We start from the raw sequence: 19,339 nt of genomic DNA, 5'->3' as shown, positions 1-19,339 counted from the left end.
GACTCGTAATTGAAGGTATCTCAATTTAATAACCAGACTACATCATGATGGACTGCTGTCTAAAGCTGGAGAAGCTCAATTTGGACGCTCGGTCGCCGGAAGCCGCTGAAATTTTTAAATACTGGCTCCGGTGCTTTGAGGCCTATCTGAATTCCTCAGAGACTGAAGTTGACGGACCTCGCAAGCTGAGCTTACTACCTGCCCAGGTGGGCCACCGACTATCCTCCGTGATCGAGAAAACTACGACGTACGAAACGGCGGGCGAAATCCTACAGAAGCGCTTTGTAAAGCATATAAATGAGGTACACGCCAGACATTTGCTCTCGACCTGCCGCCAGCGCTCCGGGGAAACGCTAGATGAATACTTGGAGAGACTCACCCCGCTCGCCAGGAACTGCGACCATAAAGAGGTGATGGCAGAAGTCCACATGAACTTACATATTCGTGATGCTTTCGTGTCCGGTATCTGATCCACGTACATCCGGCAGTGGCTCCTAGAAGACGGAGCAAAGGACCTCCAAGGCACGGTAACGCTCGCCTCTTCCCTGGAAGCGGCCCTCCATAATCTCCGCACGTACTCCGCAGACCTTGTGAACCCCTCTCGATCCCCTCCAGACTCGGCCACGCTATAGGCCTGCGCCGCGTGGCGACCCGCTCACACCGGGGGCCCCCAGTGCTATTTCTGTGGGCAAGGCCAGCACTCACGCCAGCGTTGCCCGGCCCGGTCCGCTATCTGTGGCGAATGCGGAAAGAAGGGGCACTTCGCGAAGGTCTGCCTGGCTGGGCCCAAAGGCCAGAAACAAAAGTCTCATCGGGGTCAGAAATCGAACTCCCGGGACCACAGGCCCCGCAAAGCGGCCGTGCCGCGGCCAGACACGCCTACTTCCGACGCGTCATCGGCCTTTTGCGAGTCATGGGGCGGCCATCTTGGCGGCGGCCATCTTCAAAACCCAAAACGTGCGACTGACGGCGGCGGCCATTTTGCGAGTCCGATTCAACCGAGGACTCTGACTTTCCGCAACTAGGAGCGATCACGCTCGATCAATCTCGGCCGAAGCACCTGCGAAACTCAATGATGCATGTTCAAATCAACGGCCGCGACACCCCCTGCCTTTTTGACTCCGGGAGCACGGAGAGTTTTATCCATCCAGACATGGTAAGATGCTGCTCCCTGCGCACCTATCCCGCCTCCCAAACTATCGCCCTCGCATCTGGGTTTCATTTGGTCCAAATCACGGGGTATTGTGTCGTGAACCTCGCTATCCAAGGTGCCAAATACACCCGTTTTAAACTTTAATGTCCTCCCTCACCTCTGCGCCCCCCTGCTGCTCGGTCTGGACTTTCAGTGCAGCCACCGAAGGTTGACCCTGAAGTTCGGCGGACCCCTGCCCCCGTTCACGGTATGTAGTCTGGCGACACTCAAAGTTGCACTAACCGCCCTCTTCGCGAACCTCACCCCCGACTGTAAGCCCGTCGCTGACAGGAGTCGGCGGTACAGTGCCCAAGACATGACTTTCATCAAGTCAGAGATTCAGCGGCTACTAAAAGAAGGGGTCATAGAGGCTAGCAACTGGTAGTCCGCTCCGGGGGAAAACAACATATGGTGGTGGACTATAGCCAGACCATAAATCGCTTTACGCAACTCGATGCGTACCCACTTCCCCTCATAGCAGAAATGGTGAACCAAATCGCCCACTATCGAGTATTCTCCACGGTCGACCTAAAATCGGCCTATCATCAACTCCCTATCCGCCCCTATACAGACTTCGAAGCAGCCGGTCGGCTCTTCCACTTCCTCAGGGTCCCTTTCGCTGTCACAAACTGAGTCTCAGTTTTCCAAAGGGCAATGGATCAAATGGTGGATCAGTACGGCTTACGGGTGACATACCCGTACTTGGACATCACCATCTGCGGCCATGACCAGCATGACGAAACCTGAGGAAGTTCCTCCAGACCGCCCGGGCCCTCAATCTGACATACAATAAAGAGAAATGCGTGTTCAACACAACCCGGCTAGCTATCCTCGGCTACGTCGTGGAAAACGGGGTCCTAGGGCTAGACCCTGACCGCATGCGCCCCCTTAAGAAACTTCCCCTCCCCGTAACCTCAAGGCACTCAAACGGTGCCTGGGGCTCTTTTCCTATTATGCCCAGTGGGTCCCCAGATATGCGGACAAAGCCTATCCACTCATTAAGACCACGGTTTTTCCCCTGACGGCTGAGGCTCAGTCGGCCTTCAGTCGTACCAAGGCCAATATCATCAAGGCCGCCATGCACGCGGTGGACTAAACCATTTCCTCCGGTAGCGAGTTCCTATCGTTTTTTGCAAGATAAAGACAAGAGACATTACAAATGTTTTGTTTATCAGATATGTTGCTGCAGTAATTGGGCAGCACGGTAGCACAAGTGGATGGCACTGTGGCTTCACAGCGCCAGGGTCCAGGTTCGATTCCCCACTGGGTCACTCTCTGTGCAGAGTTTGCATGTTCTCCCCGTGTCTGCGTGGGTTTCCTCCGGGTGCTCCGGTTTCCTCCCACAGTCCAAAGATGTGCAGGTTAGGTGGATTGGCTATGATAAATTGCCATTAGTGACCAAAAAAAAAGGTTAGGAGTTGTTATTGGGTGACGGGCATAGGTTGGAAGTGAGGGCTTAAGTGGGTCGGTGCAGACTCGACGGGCCGAATGGCCTCCTTCTGCACTGTATGTTCTATGTTAACCACATAAAGAACTTAACGGGGAGTAACTGTAGTAAGTAGATTGGTTGCCCCTCCCTCCTGCAACCTATCACTCAACTGGATGCCATTGCTGGGTTTGGGGGGGGAAGATGGCGACGGGTGTGTCAGCATTTGAAATGTGTGTTCTCAACAGAATTTAAGTTTATCAACACGCAATCTGCTCCTCTCGCAAGTTGTTACAGATAATGATCCAATTCTCTTTTGAAAGCCATGATTGAATTTGCCTTCACCGCGCTCTCAGGAAGTGCATTCCAGATTGTGACCACTTGCTGCGTAAAAAGCTTGTCCGGATGTCATCTTATCTCTTCTAGTCAACCACCTTAAATTGGTGTCCTCTTGATTCCCGCCACTGGGAAAAATTGCTCCTTATCCACTCTGTCCATCCTCTTCCGATTGTGAACACCTCTAGCAAACTTCCTCTCAAATTTGTCTTTGCCCAAAGGAGAACAGCCCCGGGTTCTCAAACGTAGAGACATAATTTGTGTTCTTCATCCCAGGAACCATCCTCCTGAACCTTTTCTACTCCCTCTCTATCACCTGCATATTCTATAGTGATAACAATGAATGGGTACTAACATTCTCACGTTGTTGACCTTGGAGATGGTCAAAGGCATTCATGACATTATCTGGCATCAGTTGGACAATGTTGAGCCTTAATAAGACAATTCACAGATGTCTACCAAACTGCAAGTGTAACAAACCTGTTCGTTGTTAATATTGTAATCATTTTTAATCCCATAGCCTTTGAACATTAAGCGTTTCTCCATTGCATGTTAATTGTATATTAATTGAGTGTTTAATTGTATTCAGGCGGTGAGCATTAACTGGGAATTTAGCTGTGCCCATATATATAGGAACTGGCTGAAATGGTGGCTGTTGGATTGGAGGTGCATTCTATGTAATCTGTGGCCCTGCAAATAAAAGCTTGTAATGTATAAAACCTGGCTCCGGTTCTATACTTCACTGCCTGACTTTTCACATTGCAGAGTATTAGTGAAGTCAATAAATCAATAAATTAATATATCATATCCATTTTTTAGCAGATCACGTACGGACATTATATCATTAAAAAAGAAGCAAGAATAGGCCATTCAGCCTCTCAAGCCTGCTACATCATTCAATGAGATACCAGTTATTCTGATTGTGGCCTTAGCTTCAGTTTTCTACCTGTATCCGACAACGCATGACTCCCTTATTGATCAAAAATCTGCCTAACTCAACCCAGGACATATTCAATGACCCAGCCTCCGTTGCTTTCTGAGAAAGAGAATTCCAAACACTAAAGACTGTCTGAGAGAAGGAAGTCCTTCACCTCTCCATCTTAATTTTTAAAAAAAATTAATTTCCCAGAAGGAAAAAACAGTAAAAACTGGGAAATCAGAATACTGGTCCAAGCTATTTTTTCCCTATTGCGTTACTGGATATGGGCGTCTCTGGTTAGGCCAGCATTTCTTTCCCATCCCTAATTGCCCTTGCGAAGGTGGTGGTGAGCCACCTTCTTGAGATGCTGCAGTCCCTTTGATGCACATACCCCCACTGGAGGGAGTTCCAGGAATTTGACCCAGTGACATTGACGGAATGGTGAGATATTTCTGAGTCAGGATTTTGGGTGGCTTGGAGGGGATCTTTCAGATGGTGGTCTTCCCATGTCTCTGCTATCCTTGTTCTTGAATTTAGGTGGTAGAGGTCACAAATTTGGAATGTTCTACCTCAACAACCTTAGTGAGTTCCAGCAGTGAATCTTGTAGATGGTACACATGGCTGCCATTGTGCGTCGGTGGCAGAGGGATTGAATGTTTGTGGAAGGGGGAGCAATCAAGTGGGTTGCTTTTTCCTGAATGGTGTCATGCTTCTTGAATATTGTGGGAATTGCATTTATCCAGGCAAGAGGAGAATATTGAATCACCCTCCTGATTTGTGCCTTGTAGATGGTCGACAGGCTTGGGGAGTCAGGAGGTGAGTTACTCACAGCAGGTTTCCTAGCCTGCTCTTGTAGCCATGGTATTCATTTGGTTAATGCAGTTTCTTGGTCAGAGGGCTGTTGAGAATGGGAGATTCAATGATAGTAATGCCATTAACTGTCAAAGGACGATGGTTAGATTCTCTCTTGTTGGAGATGGTCATTGCCTTTCACTTGTGCGGCATGAATGCACCTTGCCACTTGTCAGCCCAAGCCTGACTATTATCCAGATCTTGCTGCATTTGGACATGGACTGTTTCAGTATCTGAGGAATTGTGAATGATGCTGAACATTGAGTAACATTCCCACTTCTGATCTTATAATGGAAGGGATCTCATTGACGAAGCAGCTGAAAATGGTTGGGCCTAGGACACCTGAGGGCCTCCTGGATTACCTTGCAATTTGTGTTGCTCTAATTCTAGATTTCCCTGTAAAAAGGAAACACCCCTCTGCACCTTTGAAGCCCCCTAATTTATGGGATGTGGACATCACTAGCTCGGCCAGCATTTATTGCCCTTCCCAATTTGTAGGTTTAAATAAGATGGCCTCTCATTCTTCTGAAATTCAACGATTAAGGGTCACACCAGCTCAATTTTACCTGATTGCATAATCTCAAAATTACTTAGTGTGCTATTTTTGCTCAGTTGTTAATCCTTTTCAAATAAGGGGTCCTGTAAAATAAATCCTTTGTTGAAAATGTTCATCTGGAGATTCATATCCACCAGATAATTTTAAGTCGCCCAATCTTGGAACTTACAGGATACTGTGAGGCCTGGATGGAGTGGACGTGGAGAGGATGTTTCCACGAGTAGAAAAAACTAGAACCCAAGGGCACAGCCTCAGACTGAAGGGATGATCCAATAAAACTGAGATGAGGAGGAATTTCTTCCACCAGAGGGTGGTGAATCTGTGCAACTCTTTGCCGCAGAAGGCTGTGGAAATCACTGAGTGTCTTTAAGACAGAGATAAATAGGTTCCTGATGATTAATACGGGGATTAGGGGTTATGGGGAGAAGGCAGGAGAATGGGGATGAGAAACATATTAGCCATGATTGAATAGCAGAGCAGACTTGATGGGCTGAATGGCTTAATTCTGTTCCTATGTCTTATGGTCTTATGGAACATGACTTGAATACACAGAACATACAGGGAAATGGCTCATACACTGTGGCAGTGGAATATTATAATCCAGAGAAGCAGATTTCACCTGTGATCAAGTTATATCTTGCCGACAGCAAGCAGGACTCTAGGAGCAACCTTAATTGAAGCAGACAAAAGTGCAGGGAATTAATTAAGCAACGACTGACTGGTTATCAGGGACAGAGCCATTGATCCTTTGTTTCATATCAAGCAGAGCGCCAGAAAGGCGAATCAGAGAGTAAAGTCTTCAAAAATCAAGAAACAGGTAGGTATAAAATGTGAAGCGAAAACACCAACTGAGGAAATAAGAGAGAAAAACAAAACGAGAAGGCTTTTACTTATTCTTTGACAGGACCTGGACCTGTATTTCTACCTGTATCGGTTGAACCAGTATTTCTATTGACAATCTCTTGAGGAGGTGGTGCTGAGTCACCTTCTTCAACCGATGTAGTGCTTGTGGCGTAGGTACACCCACAATACTGTTAGGGGGGGATGTTGACCCATCGACAGTGAAAGAACAGGGATATAATTCCACGTCGGGGTGGTGTGTGCTTTGGTAGAGGTTGTGGCTTTGGAAGGTGCTGTCCAAGGAACCTTGGTGAGTTGCTGCAGTGCATCTTGTAAATGGTGCACATTGTTGCTGTTGAATATTGTCGGTGGAGGGAGTGGATGTTAGAGATGATGAATGGGTACAAATGAAGCAGGCTGCTTTGACCTGCATGGTGTTGAGCGTTTTGAGTGTTGTTGGACCTACATGCTCCCAGACAAGTGGAGAGAATTACATCATAGTCCTGTGAGCCTTGTAGATGATGCAAAGGCTTTGGGAGAATCAGGAGGTGAGTTGCTCTCTACAGAATTCCGTGCCTCTGACCTGCTCTTGTCGTCACAGTATTTATATGGTTAGTCTAGTTCAATTTCTGGTCAATGGTAACCTCCAGGATGTTGGTTGTGGGAGATTCAGTGATGGTAATGCCATTGAATGTCAAGGGGAGATGGTTGAGAATTTCTTGTTGGAGATAGTCATTGCCTACTTATGTGGCACAAATGTTATTTGGGAGTTTTTAGTGTGAGCCTGAATGTTGCAAAATGTTGCTGAAGATGGAGACCAACTGTTTCAGTATCTGAGGAGTCGCAAATGGTGCTGAACATTGCACGATAATTAGTAAACATCCCCAATTCGGACCTTATGAATGGTAAGAAGAATGTTGATGAAGCAGTTGAAGATGGTTGATGACTATGTTTGGAGGCCTCAGAGGCCATTGAATCCCTCAGGTGGCCAGGGACATGGCTGAAAAGTGCTCAGGCAGTGCCCTCTGGCACCTTGGCACCCTGGCACCCTGGAAGTGCCAACATGACAGTGCCCTGACATTGTTTTCTTTGTTTATAGTGGTGGGATTCAAAACCATTAAGGAGCTGAAATCAGGAACAAAGCAGTATAAAGATTATATTTTAAGGTATGGCTTTATTAATTGTGCCAATGCAAATCAGGATGCAAAGCCCATGTGTGTTAAATGCGTGGAAGTACTGGCAAACGAAAGTTTGAAACCCTCAAAACTTCAAAGGCAATTGAAGACTAAGCATGGCAAGTTCTAGGACAAACCTCTTGATTTTTTTCAACGCATGCAGTGAGAACTTAAATCGTCAGCTGAAGTCCTGAATGACAAAGCAAGTGAGATCGTGAAGACCAAGCAGGCTCACCTGTGGGAGGCGAAGGTCGGCCAGTGTGGGTCCCGAAGAATGGCCGGTTGGTAAAAATGAGTCCTGGCCAAAAAAGTTTGAAAAACACTGATCTACAAGATTTACTGCAGGAACTCCCCAAGGTTCCTTAGGCAATGCCTTCTAAACCCCCGACCACTACCATCTACAAGGACAAGAGCAGCAGATACCTGGGAACACCACCACCATGAGGCTACCCTCCAAAACACTCACCATTCTGCCTTGGAAACATATCATTGTTCCTTCACTGTCTCTGGGCCAAAAGCTTGGAATTTCCTCCCTAACGGCACAGTAGGTGAGGCCTCAGGAGCTGCAGCAGTTCAAGAAGGCAGCTCACCACCACTTCTGCAGCGCAACTAAGGATGGGCGGTAAATGCCGGCCAAGCCAGCAAACCCCACATCCCGTAAATGATTATTTTTTTTCAATTTCCATCAATAAATAACTGACGAGCAGCTAAACGTGACAATTTAATTCCATCTCCAACTCTACAAGATGCTGTTGGTGGGGTTGAGGTAGGTCAGCCGAACTCCTTCATAGGATTGGATTTGTTTATTGTCACGTGTACCGAGGTACAGTGAAAAGTATTTTTCTGCGAGCAGCTATGAAAAGAAAAGGAAATAAAAGAAAATACATAATAGGGCAGCACAAGATACACAATGTGACTACATAAACACCGGCATCAGGTGACGCATACAGGGGTGTAGTGTTAATGAGGTCAGTCCATAAGAGGATCGTTTCGGAGTCTGGTAGCAGCGGGGAAGAAGCTGTTTTTGAGTCTGTTCGTGCGTGTTCTCAGATTTCTGTATCTCCTGCCCGATGGAAGAAGTTGGAAGAGTGAGTAAGCCGGGCGGGAGGGGTCTTTGATTATGCTGCCCGCTTTCCCAAGGCAGCGGGAGGTGTAAATGGAGTCAGTGGATGGGAGGCAGGTTTGTGTGATGCACTAGACTGTTTTCACGACTCTGAACGTACTTGTGGTCTTGGGCCGAGCAGTTGCCATACCAGGTTGTGATGCAGCCAGGTAGGATGCTTTCCATGGTGCACCTATAAAAGTTGGTAAGAGTTAATGTAGACATGCTGAATTTCCTTAGTTTCCTGAGTGATTTGCTATCTGCTGATGGAAATAAAAGACTACTCAACAGCTGATCATTCTTTTCACTGAACTTTCAATGTGGCCCATTAATTGTAACCAGCCCGCTCCCCTCTCACCATCCCCCATGCAATCTTAAGATAAAATGGATCATAGGGATCAGAACTCAATTCTGAATCTAATGTTAAACACTATGCATTATTTATTGTTTTCTTTGTAATAATGAAGAGCATTTTTCAGGTGATATATTGTTTCTTTCTGCTGAGTAAGATCACAGTGCTTGTTAAATTACGCAGGGTGCCAGCATCAAGCATTTGGAAGTTAGATGTCACATCATGAGTCTGCAATTCCTTGCACATTGGATTAGGAATGCCACGTTTGATGAAAACAATCCACTAACATTTTCCATCTCCACACCTTTGAAATATATCTAAATGAAGGCCGGCGTGGGAGGCGAAGGTTGGCCAGTGTGGGTCCTGAAGAATGGCCGGTTGGTAAAAATGAGCCCTGGCCAAAAATGTTTGAAAAACACTGATCTACAAGATTTACTGCAGGAACTCCCCAAGGTTCCTTAGGCAGCGCCTTCTAAACCCCCGACCACTACCATCTACAAGGACAAGAGCAGTAGATACCTGGGACCACCACCACCGTGAGGCTACCCCCATCACTGAGTGCTGAATTTGGGTGCATGTGTGTGCTATAGTGAGAGTTTGGTGACTGAGGGATATTAAGGGTTCATTCTTATCTGAAGTCTAGTCTTTTATTTAGTTAATTAACTTAAAAGTTGCTGTTTGGTTTAGAAGAAGGTGAATTTTCAATCAGCTTTAAACAAAGGTTCTACTTGCAGCGACTTGCAGCTGGAGCTGGTTAATTAGCTAATTGGATTAGGCCAGTTTTCAGAGGCTAGAGTCACAGTATAAAGGTGAGCCAGCTACAGTGCAGACTTTGTTTGCACTGAGTGCTGAATTTGGGTGCATTTGAGTGCTAATGTGAGAGTTTGGTGACTGAGGGAGTGCTGGATTTGGGTGCATCTGAGTGCTATAATGAGAGTTTGGCGACTGAGGGAGTGCTGAATTTGGGTGCATTTGAGTGTTATAGTGAGAGTTTAGTGACAGAGGGAATTAGGCGTGGAGGGAGTAAGGTCCTCCTTTCATTTCATTTCCTCGAAGAGCAAGAAGGGAGCCGGGGGTTTACAGAGAGTGCAGCTGACTGGGAGCAGAGTCAGAGGGCGGAGTTCCAGTTGGTCCACAGGGCAGCTACATTCTGTAAGGTAAGAGTTGTTTGTTTTGGGGGTTTTTAATTTGGGTTTCTTAATTTTAAATTTTTTTTTCTTAATTTTAATTTTTGTGTTTGTTTCTTTTGGTTTTTTTTGCGGGGGCAGCAAGCTATCATTCTTTCAATTCGCAGAATTACCAATTTTCGAGGGTTCACTTGGGAGAGTAGCAACAGTATAAAGGCCTAACGGGTGTTTAATCTTTCTTTTTTTCCCCCCCCTTTAAATCTCTTTGTGAATTCAAATCAGAGGGGATGGAGGCTAGGGCAGTTGCATGCTCCTCCTGTAGGATGTGGGTAGTGAGGGATACCACCGATGTCCCCGCTGACTATACCTGTGGGAAATGCACCCAACTCCAGCTCCTCAGAAACCTCGTTAGGGAACTGGATCCGAAGTTCATCCAGCAGGCAGAGGGGGTGATAGAGAGGAATTACAGGGAGGTAGCCATACCCAAGGTACAGGACAAGAGTAGCTGGGTTACAGTCAGGGGAAGAAAAACAAATGGGCAGACAGTGTAGGGATCCCTCGTGGCCATTCCCCTTCAAAACAAGTATACGTTTTGGATGCTGTTGGGGATGACCTACGGAAGGCCCCAGCGGCCAGGTCTCTGGCACTGAGTCTGGCTCTGTGGCTCAGAAGAGAAGGGGGAGAATAGAAAAGCAATAGTGATAGGAGACTCAATGGTTAGGGGAATGGATAGGAGATTCTATGGTCGCGGGCGAGACTCGTGGAAGGTATGTTGCCTCCCAGGTACCAGGGCCAGGGATGTCCCAGATCGAGTCTACAGGATTCTTAAGGGGGAGGGGGAGCAACCAGAAGTTGTGGTGCACATAGGCACCAACGACATAGCTAAGAAAAGGGATGAGGATTTAAGAAGTGATTTTAGGGAGTTAGGTTGGAAGTTAAAGAGCAGGACAAGCAGAGTAGTGATCTCAGGATTGCTACCAGTGCCACGTGCAAGTGAGGCAAGGAACAGAGAGCGAGTGCAGCTGAACATGTGGCTACAGGGCTGGTGCAGGAGGGAAGGCTTCAGATACGTGGATCATTGGGATATCTTCTGGGTAAGGTGGGACCTGTACATGAAGGACGGATTGCACCTAAACTGGAGGGGCTCCAATATCCTGGGTGGGAGGTTTGCTAGAGCTCTTTGGGAGGGTTTAAACTAGTTTGGCAGGGGGATGGGAACCAGAGCTATGGATCAGAGGATAGGGTAGCTGTTGAACAGGCAGAAATAGTATGCAGCAAGTCTGTGAGGAAGGAAAAACAGTTGATAGGGTAAAGTTGCACTCAGTGGAATGGGTTAAAGTGTGTCTGTTTCAATGCAAGGAGTGTCAGGAATAAGGGAGATGAACTTCGAGCATAGATCAGTTCTTGGAACTACGATGTTGTGGCCATTATGGAGACATGGATTTCACAGGGGCAGGAATGGTTGTTAGATGTACCGGGGTTTAGATGTTTTCAGAAGAATAGGGAGGGAGGTAAAAGAGGAGGGGGAGTGGTACTGTTAATTAGGGGGTGCACCACAGCTGCAGAAAAGGAGGTAGTTGAGGAGGGTTTGTCTACTGAGTCAGTATGGGTGGAAGTCAGAAACAAGAAAGGAACAGTCACTTTATAGGGAGTTTTCTATCGACCCCCAATAACAGCAGTGAGATAGAGGAACAGATTGGGCGGCAGATCTTGCAAAAGTGCAGAAGTAACAGAGTTGTTGCCATGGGTGCCTTCAACTTCCCTAATATTGACTGGAACCTCCTTAGTGTAAATGGTTTGGATAGAGCAGATTTTATCAGGTGTGTACAGGAAGGATTCCTGACTCAATATGTAGATAGGCCGACTAGGGGAGAGGCCATATTGGACTTGGTGCTCGGCAACGAACCAGTCCAGGTGTCAGATGTCTCGGTGGGAGAGCTTTTCGATGACAGTGACCACAAATCCTTGACCTTTACCATAGTCATGGAGAGGGATAGGAACACACAGCATGGGAAGGTATTTAATTGTGGTACGGGAAATTATACTGCTATTAGACAGGAGCTGAGAAGCATAAAGTGGGAACAATTGTTCTTGGGGAAATGTACAACAATAATGTGGGGATTGTTTAGGGAGCACTTGCTGCGAGTACTGAATTGTTTTGTCCCACTGAGACAAAGAAGGAATGGTAAGGTGAAGGAACCTTGGATGACAAGAGAAGTGGAGCTTCTAGTCAAGAAGAAGAAGGAAGCTTACGTAAGGTTGAGGAAGCAACAATCTGACTCGGCTCTCGAGGGTTACAAGGTAACCAGGAAGGAACTCAAAAATGGACTGAGGAGAGCTAGAAGGGGACATGAAAAAGCCCTGGCGGGAAGGATTAGGGAAAACCCCAAGGCGTTCTACACTTATGTGAGAACTAAGAGGATGATCAGAGTGAGAGTAGGGCCGATCAGGGATAGTGGTGGGAACATGTGCCGAGAGTCTGAAGAGATGGGGGAAGCCCTAAATGAATACTTTGCTTCAGTATTCACTAGAGAGAGGGACCTTGTTGCTCATGAGAACAGCATGAACCAGGTTAATAGACTCAAACAGCGTGATATTAAGAAGGAGGATAAGTTCCCTGGACCTGACGGGATTTACCCAAGGTTACTACGGGAAGCGAGGGAGGAGATTGCTGCGCCGTTGGCGATGATCTTTGCGTCTTCACTCTCTACTGGAGTAGTACCGGATGATTGGAGGGAGGCGAATGTTGTACCCCTATTCAAGAAAGGAAATAGAGAAATCTCTGGGAATTACAGACCAATCAGTCTTACGTCTGTGGTGAGCAAAATATTGGAAAAGATTCTGAGAGATAGGATTTATGATTATTTGGAAAAACATAGTTTGACTAAAGATAGTCAGCATGGCTTTATGAAGGGCAGGTCATGCCTCACAAGCCTCATTGAATTCTTTGAGGATGTGACGAGACACATTGATGAAGGTCGGGTAGTGGATGTGGTGTATATAGATTTCAGTGAAGCCTTTGATAAGGTTCTTCATAGTAGGCTCATTCAGAAAGTTAGGGGGCATGGGATACAGGGACATTTGGCTGTCTGGATACAGGATTGGCTGGCCGAAAGAAGACAGCGAGTGGTAATGGATGGAAAGTATTCCGCCTGGAGGTCGGTGACCAGTGGTGTCCCACGGGGATCTGTTCTGGGACCTCTGCTCTTTGTGGTTTTTATAAATGACTTGGCTGAGGAAGTGGAAGGGTGGGTTAGTAAGTTTGCCAATGCCACAGAGGTTGGGGGAGTTGTCGATAGTGTTGAGGGTTGTTGCAGGTTACAGCAGAACATTGACAGGATGCAGAGCTGGGCTGAGAAGTGGCAGATGGAGTTCAACCTTGATAAATGTGAAGTGATTCATTTTGGAAGGTCGAATTTGAATACTGAATACAGGGTTAAAGGCAGGATTCTTGGAAGTGTGGTGGAACAGAGGGATCTTGGGGTCCACGTACATAGATCCCTCAAAGTTGCCACCCAGGTTGATAGGGTTGTTAAGAAGGCATATGGTGTGTTGGTTTTCATTAACAGGGGGATTGAGTTTAAGAGCCACGAGGTTTTGCTGCAGTTTTTAAAAACTCTAGTTAGACCATATTTGGAATATTGTGTCCAGTTCTGGTCGCCTCATTATAGGAAGGATGTGGATGCTTTGGAGAGGGTGCAGAGGAGATTTACCAGAATGCTGCCTGGACTGGAGGGCATGTCTTATGAAGAAAGGTTGAGGGAGCTAGAACTTTTCTCACTGGAGCGAAGAAGGCCGAGAGGTGACTTGATAGAAGTGTACAAGGTGATGAGAGGCAAGGATAGAGTGGATAGCCAGAGACTTTTCCCCAGGGTGGAAATGGCTGTCACGAGGGGACATAATTTTAAGGGGATTGGAGGAAGGTATAGGGGAGACGTTACACAGAGAGTGGCGGGTGTGTGGAATGCGCTGCCAGCAGAGGTGGTGGAGTCAGAGTCATTAGGGACATTTAAGTGACTCTTAGACAGACACATGGACAGCAGTAAATTGAAGGGGGTGTAGGCTAGGTTGATCTTAGATTAGGATAAATGGTCGGCACAACATTGTGGGCTGAAGGACCTGGATTGTGCTGTACTATTCTATGTTCTATGAAGTTAATTTGCTTGTGATCAGCAATAAGCCGAAAATGGTACATTGGATAGCAGTCAGGAACTGCTGTTCAAACTTTGGACAGGCATATTTATGGGAGGAATCTTTTGCTTTCCGTTGTGGTGTGTTTGGTGTCGGGGGGCACTTAAGCTGGCAGGAGGGTAGAGGGTGAGGATTCCACCACCATCCCACTCAACTCTGATTAATTTGGGTCGAAAGGGTCCTAGTTCAAATGAACTGATTGCCTGGTCTAGGGAACTGGCATCAGGATGGCGGCATCCTGAAAACCAGCCATAACCCTGGTTGCCAACTTTGCCCTTCCCCTCCAACCCCCCCCAAAACCCCTCCATCCTGGTCTCCCATGACCCCCACTCCTCGAACGCCCTCCTGCCATCACTCAACTGCAGCCTAGGGTCAATCGACAATCCTAGACCTGGGATGGGTTTCAGACAGGCAGCAGCCAACTTTTCCCTGGTGACAGTGCCATTCAATAGAGCTGCTAGCCTCTGATTGGCTCTGGGGGTCCTTGATCGCAGCGGCAGGCCCGTTGCTGGACTGTCAAGCCCCTGAGTGGACCAAAAGGCGATGGGGCTTGCCAGAAAGAGGCAACATGGGGCTCTTGCCATCTCTCCAGTTGAAAGCCAAGACCCGAGTCACTTCCACCAGAACTTGCTTTATATTACAATACAAAGTTAGGCCAAATTGTTCCAACACCCTGGGCGAGTGCACGGTCAATTCCAGCCACACAGGCGCCGAAGTCCCAACATAAGTGGATTAACCATTAATTTGAATCAAATTTTTGAGATCTTTGGCCTTGACTGCTCCAATAACTTACAGGCACCACATTAGTAAGTAAAACATGCAGAAAATGTTTATTTACAACAAGAAGTGATAAACATGTCATGGCGATCATGGAACAATGGTCTGCTAATTTAATTATTCCCCTCCACCATCCCACCTTCCAATCACACACAAACAACACAGACACACAGTGAGGTAGGAAAGGATTAAAATAACGGGGGGATTAGATGGGGATGAGAGATGAGTATCTTCGCTGCTGAGGTTGTAGTCTCTGTAGCCAGCTATCTTCTCGGGATGAAAAGTATTGAAACCACCAACTGGTTTGGATCATTCAGGCTAGATTCTCAGGCTGTGGGATCCCAATGTTTAAATCTTGCTTCCCACCCCTCTAGCGTGACCCTTTAACATATGTTGACCTGAGCCTTACCATGGAAGATGCACTTCAGGTCCGTTCAGTTACTTACCTGTTATCAGGTTCAGCAGACTGACCAACAGCTTGTCTCAGTTAACAGAATATCGGAGCAGCAGCTTTCACGGGACCTGAGAGAGATCTTGTAAACTTACAGGGAGAGGAATCCGGAAATTTCCCCCCAACTGTGTTGTCAGGCTTTAATTACTCAATAGATGGATAGAGAGAAAATACTGGCTGTTCTGTGTTCATGGAATGAGCTCCAGTCGACATATCAGAGAGAGAAAGATCCACCTTTTCTGGGAGAGATAATTAACAGAGTTCTGCTCAGCTCCTGAGCTCAGATCAAACCAAAACCCACACAGAGTCATACAGCAAGGAGCCGGCCAGAACAATCTGGACCAATCCGCATCTAGTATTTGCCAAGTTCTGAGATTTCAATAGAGCCGATTAGCTACTGGCCAAGTCCATCAAAATGTGATATCACTGAGCCCTGCCAAGTAGCACATTGGACTGGGGGTGTTCTTGGACCAGTCCAAATAGCACATTCTACTGGGTTGTTGTGGTTTGAAAATAAAGGTTGGGATACTGTAAATGCCCGCAGAATAGAAAATAAAGGAATTACAACAGGGAAGCAAGATTTAAACATTGGGATCCTTACAAAATAGAAAAGTAGGTCAGACTTTTCTGGCCTTTCCCACCGGCGGGATCTTACGGTCCCACCGATGGAGAACTCCCGCTGCAGGTATCCTGGCATAGATCAGGAAACCCCGTTGACAGCTTCTGATTCCACCATCGGCGAATGGAAGGGCGCCTCCACCACCGCTAAACACGTGGCAGGTGTGGAAAACTCTGCCCGTAGTGTCGAAACAAACCTGTTTTCACAGGTATTATTCATTCATTACCATTCATTGACCTCAACCCAGTGTTGCATTGGAGATGCTTATACTGCATTTCCAATGTCTGTTGAAGTGATAGTTGGCGTTAAGCACAGCAGGAATAAAATAGTTTTATAAGTAAGCAACATAATCTAGTTTGTTAAGAGTTGTATGTTTCAGTGGTCAAATGTTTAAGAGCATAAATCTGTGATACTAAAACAGATCTTCGGCAGATAAATATCTTTGTAGCTTTCTCGCTTTATTCCAGTATAATTTCTGACCATAGTTTTCTCCCTCTATAATTTACATATGTCCATTTAGAATATGTTTTTGTTTACTCTTTACAGGCATTGATAGTCACGACCTTTGCTGAGCGTTTTTTCTCTGTCCTTTTCCAAATCTTTGAGACTCAAACTGTAGCAAATATTGTGGAAGAAAAGAAATATCCTTCACTTGCTTTAACTGGTGAGTCTGACTCCATTACTGAAATGTAACACCAGATATATCCTCAGAAGCCAAAGAAAGTAGCAAAAAACATGATAGATAATGTACACTGAAAGTTTGCACAGAGCATAAGATTGTATAACTTGGCAACAAGGGGTGGCCTTGTTTTGTTTTGTGTTCTTTTTCCCATTTCCCCCAGTGAATAACACAACACAGTATTGCTTACTGAATCTACACTGTGTACCACAGCACTCTATCACTGCTACTTTCAGATTATGGTGGCACAGTGCCTATGGTACTTGACTAGTCATTCAAAGGTCTCAACTAATAACAACAGCACCGTATGTCTTAGAGCACCTTTAATGTAATATTCGGGCAGGCGGTGAAATAGTGGTGATGTTGTTGGATTAATAATCCAGAGGCCCAGGCTAATGCTCTGGGGACATGGATACAAAATGGAATATAAGAAAGCTAGTCTCGGTAATGATGACCATGGCAACTCTCACATCGATTGTTCACTAACCTCCTTCAGGGAAAGTAATCCAACACCCTTACCTGGTCTCGCCCTACATGTGATTCCAGATCCACAGCAATGTGGTTGACTCTTAAATGCCCTCTGAAATGGCCTAGCAAGCCACTCAGTTCAAGGGCAATTAGGGATGGGAAATAAATGCTGGCCTTGCCATTGACACTCTCCTCCCATGATAGCATAAAGAAAAGTCCCAAGGCACTTTACAAAGTACATAATAACATCTAGCCGCATAAGGAGACACTTAGATCAAATGATGAAAAGCTTGGTCAAAGAGGTAGGTTCTAAGGAGTGTCTTAAGGACAAAATTGAGATAGCAAGGCAGAGAGCGGTAGGGAGGGAATTCCAGAACTTGGGGCCTAGGCAACTGAAGGCTCAGTGGAGTAATTATAATTGGGAATGCACAAGAGACTAGAATTGGGCTGGTTTAGCTCACTGGGCTAAATCGCTGGCTTTTAAAGCAGACTAAGGCAGGCCAGCAGCACGGTTCAATTCCCGTACCAGCCTCCCCGAACAGGCGCCGGAATGTGGCGACTAGGGGCTTTTCACAGTAACTTCATCGAAGCCTACTCGTGACAATAAGCGATTTTCATTTCATTTTCAATTGGAGGAACATAGTAATCTTGGGAGGGAGTTCCAGAGATAAAGAGGAGCAAGGTCATGGGTGGAGTTGAAAACAAGGATGAGAATTTTAAAATCAAGATCTTGCTTTCTGGGAGCCAATGCAAGTCAGCACAGATGTAATGGAGGACTGGGACCTGTGAGTTAAGACATAAGCGAATGAGATTTGGATAGTCTCAGCTCGGAAAGACTGGAGTTCAAGCCTCAGGAAGGGAGGAACCAATAGAGGTAGCTTGGCCATGTGGACTAACAGAAGGGAGGGATGCCATAGGGGCAACTGACTTCTCCTTAATCCTCGGGGCAGGAAAGTCCATTACACTTGTTGGCGGTGAGCGTGGAGGGGATAGGGCAGAGGGGTTAATGAAGACAGGTTGCACTAAAGAAAGGGAACCGGGGAATATCTCTGCATTCCTGACTGATCCTGGAATTGTGAGGAAGATTGTAATGCTCTAACTAGCGTTATGGAAGCTGGGGAATTCAAATTCTATTAATTAAATACATGCGGAATAAAAAAGCTAGTAATGAGGATTGTGACCATGAAAGTACTAAATTATCGTAAAAACACATCTTATTCATAAACATCTTTAAGGGATGGAAATCTGGACTATTTGTGACCACAGATCCACAGAGATTAGCTTGATTCTTAACTGCCCTCTTGAATAATCTAGCAAACTAGCCAGTTGTACATACAAGAGGGCGGTTCAATCTTCTCAAGAGGAATTGGGGATGCATTGGCCTTACTTGTGGAACCCATTACCTGTGAATGAATAAAACTAAGCTTGACAATAAACTTATCATGGATTGAATTAAGAATGATAACACATGCAGAATATGACATGTTTGTTTGATACTTGATACATTACATGTTAATAATGACCATTTCTTGAAAATATTTGACACTTGAGGTACAATACATGTATTTTAAGAAAACAAAATTAAAACTCTTATCCTTTTGTCTATACCTCTCGACATGATTACACCTTTCCCTAGCTCTAGCCGACACCGTATCCCACCTCTGCCCCAGTTTCTGAAGGCTCTCCATTCTCTAGACTCTCCTCAATTGTTTATATCCTTGTCATTGTGCCCCACCATTGTCAGGCCATCCCTTAAACCAATGAGGCCCATGATTTGAGGAATTGCACCCATCCCACCTCTAAAGACTTCCCTCATTAAAATTTAGCTTGTTCATTCCTCTTTCCATCGACGCTCCTAATCTCTGCTTCTTTAGCTTGACGTTTGTTTTTCTCTGCATAACTTTGGGATGCTTTTCTATGTTATGGTTGCGGTATAACTCCTGGCTGTTGTCACCATCGACAAAATTGATTTGATTGAACTGCTCCTGTTCAACGTTTTGAAATGCATTTGAGACACGATTTAAAAAAATGCAAATGCATACCATTTCTTCTTTGCCCTAACTTTACTATTGTTGTTTTTTACAACGTGGCAAGTGTTTTTCGTTTAAAATAAAGCACTTTTCCCAACTTCATAACATCTCAAAATGCTTGCAGCGGATGAAGTGCCTCTGATATAATTCTACTGCTGTTACCTAAATAAATATGGCCGCAATTTTGCGCACAGCAATATTTATCAAGGCTGAGAATCCTGCAATGCTACATCACACCAATTTTGTC

General features: G+C 45.9%; 1 protein-coding gene across 6 annotated transcripts in view; it reads left to right on the top strand.

Moving 5' to 3' along the window:
• LOC140384679 (leucine-rich repeat-containing protein 4C-like) overlaps positions 1–19,339 on the top strand; it is a 1,407,047-nt gene that overhangs the window by 583,748 nt on the left and 803,960 nt on the right. For 3 of the 6 annotated variants that reach the window (XM_072466604.1, XM_072466606.1, XM_072466605.1), the window contains exon 3: positions 16,462–16,579. The exons of the other annotated variants lie outside the window; for them this stretch is intronic. The gene's annotated coding sequence lies outside the window, so the exon portion shown is untranslated. The remainder of the gene's footprint in view (positions 1–16,461; positions 16,580–19,339) is intronic. 6 annotated transcript variants of the gene reach the window in all.

This window comes from Scyliorhinus torazame, chromosome 10 (assembly GCF_047496885.1).
Source record: "Scyliorhinus torazame isolate Kashiwa2021f chromosome 10, sScyTor2.1, whole genome shotgun sequence".
In the NCBI taxonomy this organism is placed as follows: domain Eukaryota; kingdom Metazoa; phylum Chordata; class Chondrichthyes; order Carcharhiniformes; family Scyliorhinidae; genus Scyliorhinus; species Scyliorhinus torazame.
The sequence above is the reverse complement of the archived record's forward strand: the minus strand, read 5'-3'. Positions and strand labels throughout refer to the sequence as shown.